This window comes from Alosa alosa, chromosome 24 (assembly GCF_017589495.1).
Source record: "Alosa alosa isolate M-15738 ecotype Scorff River chromosome 24, AALO_Geno_1.1, whole genome shotgun sequence".
Lineage (NCBI taxonomy): Eukaryota > Metazoa > Chordata > Actinopteri > Clupeiformes > Clupeidae > Alosa > Alosa alosa.
Window position 1 is genome coordinate 16,378,091 of NC_063212.1, and position 9,799 is coordinate 16,387,889.

The window sequence follows — 9,799 nt, forward strand, 5'->3', positions numbered from 1 at the left end:
TGTGTTACGATCGCGCCCCCCTGCCCCACCCCTGAAGTGGATTTGTCCAAGCAGTTTAACCGTAAACAGCAATCAGAGGTGTCTAATTTTATTCCACAAATATATTAGTTTTTATAGACGTAAGTTGCACGCGCTACAAAGAGCTTCCATTTACTGCACCATGTAGGCTACTGTAGTGCGGTTTAGTAAAAAATAGTATAAAAAATAGTAAAAAACAATACAATTTGGCCCCTGTCGTATACCATATGCAAGTTCATGTAGTGTGATCAAAATTAAGAATAATTCAAGAATTTACATTTACATTTAGTCATCTAGCTGATGCTTATCCAAATGACTGACAGAGCTTTCAATTAACTATAATCAATAGGCCAAAATCATAATTGTGTATCTGTGCCAAAATTCGTAATTCAAGTCCAGTGCAGAACTGAATAAGAAAATCATACGGCTATGTATCTTGAAGTTCCAGTATGTGAGAGACTTGACGTGGCTTAATATCTCCAACCTCAAGTATGCAGCTAATAAGGAAATAGAATTGTTATTTAATTAAACAAGGTGAACTTCTCCCCACTGTGGAATGCAGAAAAGGATGCTACAAGGAGGGAATTCAAACACACTCAACACCTTACCATCTATTGATGTCATTGTGGTTGAGATATCTGACATTTTTCTGTTAAAGATTGGCATGGAGACAGTGGGACATGGTTGCCTTTGTCAGTGTCCTTATGTGCACACAAGAACTTGCACAGGTCAACTTGCTCATCTTTACTTGCGTACCACTTCACACCAGTGCTTCAGACCAGGCCTGATGCTTCAGCAATAGCCGTCACTGAAAAGCTGTAAGTGTTGTTGAACACAGCTGTTCTCACATTAGCTGATTGCGATAAACATAAACCATTGTTGCCTAATAACCAATTATTCATTACACCTGTGTGTAGTATCTACTTTTTTGTGTTTTTCACATTTAGTATTTTGCAGTATTTTTAAAATACAAAAATACACACCAATAAAGTAAAGTATTTTGATACAAAATACAGAGCCATTTCCTTCAACCCAATAAAATACAAATGACAAAATACTATTTTGCATTTGAAACACATATTACATGTTTCAGAAATACTACCCATCCCTGGGAACAGGCAGATTACATCTTTATAGTTGGCCATATGATGACATACTTAGGTTAATACAGTATTTCACCAGTTAGGGCACCAAAATGGCCAGTAGCTGCACTGTGTAGCCTATCTTGACATGTCTTTCAGTTTTGGGTTACAATATACAGGTAGTGGGCTCTCTGTTGATTTTAATGAGTAGGCCTAAGCCTAAAGTTACAGCATTATCACAACTGACCAGACTTTGACCTTTTGTCTTCTTTAAACAAAATTCTTCAAAAACAAAACTCCGTTTGGCATGAAGGTCTCTTGCTAAAACTACTTGATTGTGAAATTGGTGGTAAAACATATAACATCATTAAAGACATGTATGAAAACATCAAATGTTGTGTAAAAATAAATAACAAACAAACTGATTACTTTCCTCAAACAAAAGGAGTGAGGCAGGGCTGTTGCCTGAGTCCTACATTATTTAACATTTATATCAATGAATTAGCTAATAAAATTCAAAATTCATCCTCACCTGGTCTCAATCTTTTGGGAAAAGAAATCAAATGCCTGCTTTACGCAGATGATCTTCTCCTGCTATCGTCAACGGCACAGGGACTACAAGAGAGCCTTTCTCTTTTGAACAAATATAGCATAACTTGGGCCCTTCCAATCAATATGGAAAAAACAAAAATAATGACTTTCCAAAAAAAACATTCAAACATAAATAAATATAATTTTACCATTGGCGGAAAACAACTAGAACAAGTAAGAAAAATACAACTACTTAGGACTGACCATTTCTTCATCAGGGCAATTTGATAACGCAATCAAAGACCTATCCTAAAAAAGCACATAAAACATACTACATGTTAAGAAAATTTCTATTTCAATATAATCCTTCCATCAAATTATGGAAAAAGATCTTTGATTCCTTAGTAAAGCCAATATTACTATACGGGAGCGAAATTTGGGGTATAAAATATAAAGACAATTTCGAAACATGGGACAAAAGCCAAACCGAATTATTACATTTGGAATTCTGTAAAAATATTCTAGGTTTAAACAGATGTGCACCTAATCTAGGCTGCAGAGCTGAGCTTGGAAGATTTCCCCTCCTTGTAGACATACAAAAAAGAGCAACCAAATTCTGGCATCATCTTCAGACTAGCAATTCAGAGCAATATCACCACACTGCTGCCCAGCTGAGGAGTGAACACCCAGAGAGTGACCCTTAAACTTCATAATACAAAACACAACCTGAAAAACTGCAGCTCAAGTATTGTTTCAGTAGCAAAAGAAGTAGAGAACACAGCAAAACAAAAAACTACATTAACACATGGAAATGCAAAATCGAACAAGTAAATAAGCTACTCTGCTACAGAACTATTCGAATTGATTACAAATTGGCACCATATTTAAATGAAATTAAAACCATCGCCATAGAAAACTCCTGTCAAAGTATCGACTGAGTGATCATTCCCTTGCAATAGAAAAGGGTAGACACCGCCAAACCTGGATAGCTTCGTGAAGATCGAATATGTAAATTCTGTAATCTGGGAGTAGTAGAGGATGAATGCCACTTCCTCACAGAATGTCCCAATTATCAACACTTAAGAGCTATATTCTACCCACAAATTGAAATCACTTGTCCCGGCTTTATGACTGCCACCAATGAACAAAAACTACAATTCCTCCTGGGAGAAATAGATAAATGTGCCCACTTAGCCTACCAATATTTACAGTCCTGCCACATTTTAAGAGAAAACTTCACATAGAAAAAGTGCATACAGTATATAGTTTTTGTTAAATAGTTTTATATAGACTATTGGATAAGTTTCCTTTAAATTTAGATTTAAGAATACATGTTTAAGTTTTCTTTAAACATGGATTTAGTTACTATTTTTTTTTAAATATAAGTTTTCTTTCTTTTAGTTTAGATAAGTTTCCTTTCTTTGACCCCCCTTAAAACAAATATTGTAAATGTTTGTATTGTCATGTTACTGCTTTGGCAACACTATTTTCTGAGTCATGCCAATAAAGCACATTTGAATTGAATAGTGCCTTACAATTCAGAGACAGTAATATTATAATGTAATAAATTACTTTGAAATGACAGTAATAAGTAATACATAATATATTATGATTTTGAAGTAACTTGCCCAACACTGATTAAACCACATGTTACTGCTTGACTAAATGAAAAATATAGGCTACTGAACATGCATGGAGATCGTCATAGTTGACAGAAATTACGATTTGTGCCAACATGTTGTAGAAACACAACCACAGCCTTTAGGCCTATTTGGTGCACATCTTCAACATTGGTTATAGTCAGCGATTCACATTAACTGTAGGATATCACCACAAGTGTATACTAAACGTTTTTGCCCAAGTTTGTGTGCCGTCATCACATTTTGCAAAATTAGGCTACCTTCGTTACTAACCTACCAGTTGATACTTTTTACGTGCATCGACTCGCAGTTGATTGTGCATCTAATGTAACACTCGGTGGAGAGACTTCCACTTTCCAAGTTCCACTTTCACTGTCGTTGTGAGCTAAAAGGCTACTATATGGAAAATACTTTGAAGTTCCTTTTGAGTCCAAACATGAATAGGTTTTCTTTAACATCTTGACATGTCTTTAAGTTTTGGGTTACAATATACAGGTAGTGGGCTCTCTGTTGATTTTAATGAGTAGGCCTAAGCCTAAAGTTACAGCATTTCTATCACAATTGACCAGACTTTGACCTTTTGTCTTCTTTAAACACAATTCTGGCTATGATTTTTCCTTGTATTGCATCATGAGCCATACCTGCACCTATTGCATTCTACTGTAGCCTTAAGCCTAGCTCAGTCCTTATGTTGTACCACATCGCCCTCCATTAGAAGTGCAATGAGCTTCATTGAGCATAATAAACTGCATTTAGAATCCCAAATCCATATTTCCAGATATTTTGGTAAAAGTAACTTAGAAGTAATACAATAGTAGTGTAATGCCTTACAATTCAGATACAGTAATATTATAATGTAATGAATTATTTTGAAATGACAGTAATAAGTAATACATAATATATTACGATTTTGAAGTAACTTGCCCAACACTGATTAAACCACATGTCACTGCTTGACTAAATGAAAAATATAGGCTAAATGTTTGGGTTCAGTTTATGAAGTGTTGCTACAGCATGATACTGTGTGTTTGTTATTTATGAGGGGGAATCAGGGGGGGATTTTGGTATCGGTGGGCTTGTGTGTGTGTGTGTGTGGGGGGGTTAGGGGGTCCAGTAGTGGGCCGGTCCAGGAGAAAATTGCCAGGGCCGAATTTTGTTCCCAGTCCGACCCTGACTGCAACCAAGCTATGTTGGGCAGAGGGTCGAAATAAGCATGGTATGCTTAGTGGACACCGTCGTATACGCAGACAGCACCCAGCACCTCCATTCAATAGACGATCGATCGATCATAATCTCCAAAAGGATATTCTCCTTCAGATTTAGAATAGGTGAATAGCATAGCCTACCTAAGACTTCATCACAAGTAAACGTTTTTCAACATTTGATGTACTGTAGGCCTATTTCTGCTTAATTTCTGTATAAGTATTTCCTGAAAACTTTGCGCAGCGATTTTGGGTTTGAATAAAGCTCTGGATGTCTAGCACATAGTGGAGCAGAGTACAAATGAGATTTGTCACCGTACTTGGAACTATCGTCTATTTTAATCAGTATCATTGTTTGTCACAATTAAAAATAGTCTCAAGGGCCGGATAACATTATTTGACATACCTCTCTAACCAACGTATTTAGCTGAAGTTAGCAATGCAGATGAAGTTTAGCCTAGGCTACCTGTTGTGGAGAAATATTTTTTTTTTTCATGGGTTTTACGGGGTTTTACGGGTTAGAGTAATGTTGTCAAATAACCCATTACTTCAGTTCATCGTGTTTCCTTACTCTCTGACAACATATGGTGATCATTTTTGGAATGGTTACAGTTTATTTTCCATTATTTCCTACATACTGGACCTTTAAATGTGTACGTGTGATTCCGAATGGATGTGTGTGGTTTGCAATTAGAATAAACAAGAAATAACATTTCCAATAATTTCCCATGATAAATTACATAATATTTGCACCTTCCTACTTATGAAGCTCACACCGTATTTCAAGTACATTAGTGAAATGTAATACAACGTTTCCACCTAGCGTTCAGATGTAGGCTATTTAACATTAACGTGACATTGCTTGCTTATTCTTTCGTCAACTCCATGCTTTTAGGAAAACAATCTTTTTATAGTTCCCTCTTCAATGAGCTATTACAGGGGTGAAACTTTTTGGCTCAAGGGCCACATTGGGTTTCGAAAATTGGCTGGCGGGCCGCACAACAACCCCCCCCCCCCACGCCACACACATAAAAAAATACATTTTTTATAGCCTATAATTTAGTATGAAAAGTATTTGTTTTAAAATATTAATTGCTTAAAAAAATACTGCTAATTTTATGCTGTTTAACAAATGTATAAATTGTGCACTGTCGCTTTAAGACAGTCGCTTTAATTCACGTTTATTTCTCAATGATCTTCTGCCTGCTCCGCTATGGCTAGTGCTGTACCTATACGGCTGTAGTGATGTAGCCACAACATTGTGAACTGGTCAGCTGATGATGTTGCCATTTGCTACCATGAAGAATGGTGCCACAACATCGTGATCAGGTGATCCGGTTTCAAGTCCTGACCAGTAGGCCATGACTGCCCCAAATTAGTTAGAAATATCCACCATAATGTATTCAGATGTATATGGGGAAATGTATTGGTAATATTTGTAAAGATATATGTACATATATATTGTAACATATATGCACAATATATGTTACAATATATATGTATATATGAGACCATGCACATACAATGTATGCACAATACATATGTGGTGATATATACTGTATATGTACATTACATGTAACATCTAAAATATATGAGTACTTACAGTTTTTCTCAGTTGCTAAAACACTAAAATCCATTGGCTGAAGAAAGTTCTCAGTTGCTGGAACTCATTAAGCTAATTATTCAGTCTGTTGTCAATACCTTAAACCATTTCACATGGTAAAACACAATTTTTAGAAAAACTTTAAACACTCATTCTCAAAACACATTCTGCACTAATGTTCATGTACTGTATCCATACTGGTAAACACAAGTGGCAAAAATGAAATAGAAAGACATACACATGCCATCGATTAAACACAACCACTCAAAATTGATTTCACTTGTTTCAAATGATGTGACAAAACCAATATACACCAGTTCAGAAAGCAAACAGGTTGTTGAAGGTGGGAATGAAAATGGATAGAAGAAACTATGTAAGAGGACGAGTGCATATGCAAGGTGGGGGACGAGGAGGAAGGGGAGGATGGCAAGAATATTTTTTATTGGACACTGTAGTACAGTGCATTGTAGGCTGTATACTGTACAATACTGTAAACAAATCATATGGCCCTGAACATTGTGCTTTCCATTTGTTTACAGTACTGACTGCTCAATAGATTTTGACTGGTGCAAGTTCATATCAACAAAGAACAAGAATCAAAGGACAAGTTTGTGAGATGCAGGATACTGTAAAAAATAGAGGTACAAAAAGAGGAGGAAGAACAAAAAAATGCAAAGAGCAAAGCAAAGTAGTAATTTCTACTTGATGTTTCCTGTTTTGAGGCGAAAGTTTGATTTTCAAGGAGTCAGAGGTTTTGTAAATAGTGCTTGTAAATAGGGTTTTGTGTTTAATGCTTTAAGAAAATGGAGCAAAGTTTCAGAAATTGTGTTTTAGCAATTGAAAAAAACTGTAATTGTTGTCACTTGTGTTAACCAGTATGGATGACATGTGCATTAGAGTTCAGAATGTGTTTTGAGAATGCGAATGTGTTTAGAGTTTTGCTGAAAAGTGTAAGTGGGATCTGCAAATTGTGTTTTACCATGTGAAATGGTTTAAGGTATTAACAACAGACTGAACAATTAGCTAAATGAGTTCAGGCAACTGAGAACCTTCTTCAGCCAATGGGTTTTAGTGTTTTAGCAACTGAGAAAAACTGTGAAAAACTGTAAAAAGTATTTCATAATGAGGGGGGAACTAATGTAGCCTAAGGTGTCTCTTATTTCATGTTGAGGTTTGCTTCCCAGCATGCATTGCAAGTCAGTTGCCTTGTTTATAGGTTATTATTGTTATTGATTTTGAAACAATATGGTTGAAACAGTTTAGCTTAGGCTCAACTCTTACTCAATAAGGCTCAATTGAATAGTTTATTTTTTAAAAAAAAAGAAACGGTGGATGTGAAACTACTAGTTCTAACCCATAAAAGTCCAGCTGACAATTCCATTGTGTATCTTGTTGGAGGACATAAGCCTGAATGGTTGAAAATCAGCTACACACATAAGGTAAGTTCATACATAGACTGTATGCAATTAATAGCAAAATGGATAACCATGAAGATGTGATCTGATGTTACATAGGTTGTCTCTCTCCCACAGTAACAGTAATATCACCAGGATCAAAGCATTCGCTGTGCCTACAGGTATTAATTGGCCTATGTACAAGTGCTGTAAGAAGGGTAGTTGTCATGTAAGGCACATACTATAATTTTATTATTGTTGCGGTTACGGATTGGCAAGTTACGTTGCGGTTACGTAATGAAAGCTTTCACTTGTGACGTTGCCGCAATGTTGCCTGCAGTTGTTGTTAAGGACTGGCGACGTCGGTAACTTACGTTACGGTTACGAAATGGCACCTTTCAATTCCACGTTGCTACAACAATGTTGCAGATAAGGATTGGCAACGTTGAGGAGTTACGTTGCGGTTACGAATTGTCACTCTTTCACTTTGCATGTTGTGGCAACGTTGCTAAACAGGACTGGTGGCGTCGGTAACTTACGTTACGGTTACGAAACGGCACCTTTCAACTCCACGTTGCTGCAACGTCACCTGATGTTGTGGTTACGGAGTGGCAACGTTGAGGAGTGACGTTGCGGTTACAAATTGTCACCTTTCATTTTGCATGTTGTGGCAACGTTGCTGAACAGGACTGGTGGCGTCGGTAACTTACGTTACGGTTACAAAACGGCACCTTTCAATTCCACGTTGCTGCAATGTAACTTAATGTTGCAGTTACGGATTGGCAACGTTGGGGAGTGACGTTGCGGTTACGAATTCTCACCTTTCACTTTGCATGTTGTGGCAACATTGGATACGACGTTGTGGCAATGTATTTTGGGTCATTCAGTTACATTGCAGCAACATACTCGCAACGTAACTGTGCTAGCTGGGCATCCATTTTGAACGATTGGCCTTCATAGCAACCAAAGATCTGAGCTGTGTTGCAATGTGAGGCACAGTATAGAAAGGAGATGAAATATAGAGACAGGTCAAAAAATATAGTGCAATGTAGACAGTAGTATACAGTTGATTTACAGACGGTGGTTTAGAGTAATATGAAGTATTCCTTTATTCTGAGATACATCTGAGATAGGCTACATCAATAGGCTCTCAAAACAACCCCAGGCTTTATAGAGCAAGTCCATATAGATTATTTGTCAAATAAACCAGTAAAACATAATCTGTGGGATGGAATATATAACATTCACACTCATAGCTGATATTTTTTTAAATAAATCAGTGAAAAATTATCCTGACAAACAAGCAGCTTTTTAATGCCTTGGTCATATTTCATAATTTCAATTCCTCTGTAGGTTACCTGATAGCCCAGTTTGAGAGGCGCAAGACGCGTGACATTATTTAATTTTGCAGCCAATCACTGCTGTCATTTTATTTTATTGATTTGATCTGTCATAGAATCTAAATTCGAAGGCAGGCCCAAAGGTAAAATCCAACGAACCACATTCAACCCGCAAGCCAATAGTTGAATAGCCCTCTCCTAGAGCTTTTGAGGTATTGCCACTGCTCCAACACTGAAAGGCACTGTTAGAATGCCTGGATCAAGCCAGGTTCAGCATAGCGTATGCCACTGTCTGCTCACGTTGGTGACCGGACCAGGGCAAGCACACTTTCGCAGTTCCTGCCGGAAATGCAGTCTAGTTTATATTACTGTTAAGTTAACCACTCTCTGTAAACCAACTGTATACTAACTGTCCACATTGCTCTATATTTCTTGTCCTGTGTATGCACCACCCGTCTATACTTTGTATATCACATTGCACGTTTCTGCCTTTTAGCCTACACTTCTGGTTATATGTAAACTGCATTTTACATTACATTACATTTGGCTGATGCATTTTTAACCAAAGTGACTAACAGCATGGTAAACAGTTTAAGTTTTGAAGCAATTCTCTCAACAATTTGAGGACAATTTAAAAAAGGTGGAGTACAGTAAGAATAAGTGCATCAGTTTTTAAACAGTGGAGTGTCAGTTCAAGACAAGTGGTAAGTGCTAGGATCAGCAAGACTATTTGTAAGTAGTGCTACAAGAGGAGATGTTCTCTGAAGAGCTGGGTCTTCATGAAATGGAGAGGGATGTCCCTGCCCTTGTAGGAACTGGCAGTGCATTCCACCAACGAGGAACAACAGATGAGAAAAGTTTGGATTGGCCTGAGCGTACCGGTGGCAGAGCTAGACGTCGTTCGTCTGAGGAGCGCAACAGTCTGGAGGTAGCCTGTCTGTATGAGGGCATTCAAGTAGGTGGGAGCAGAACCGGAGACTACTTTGTAG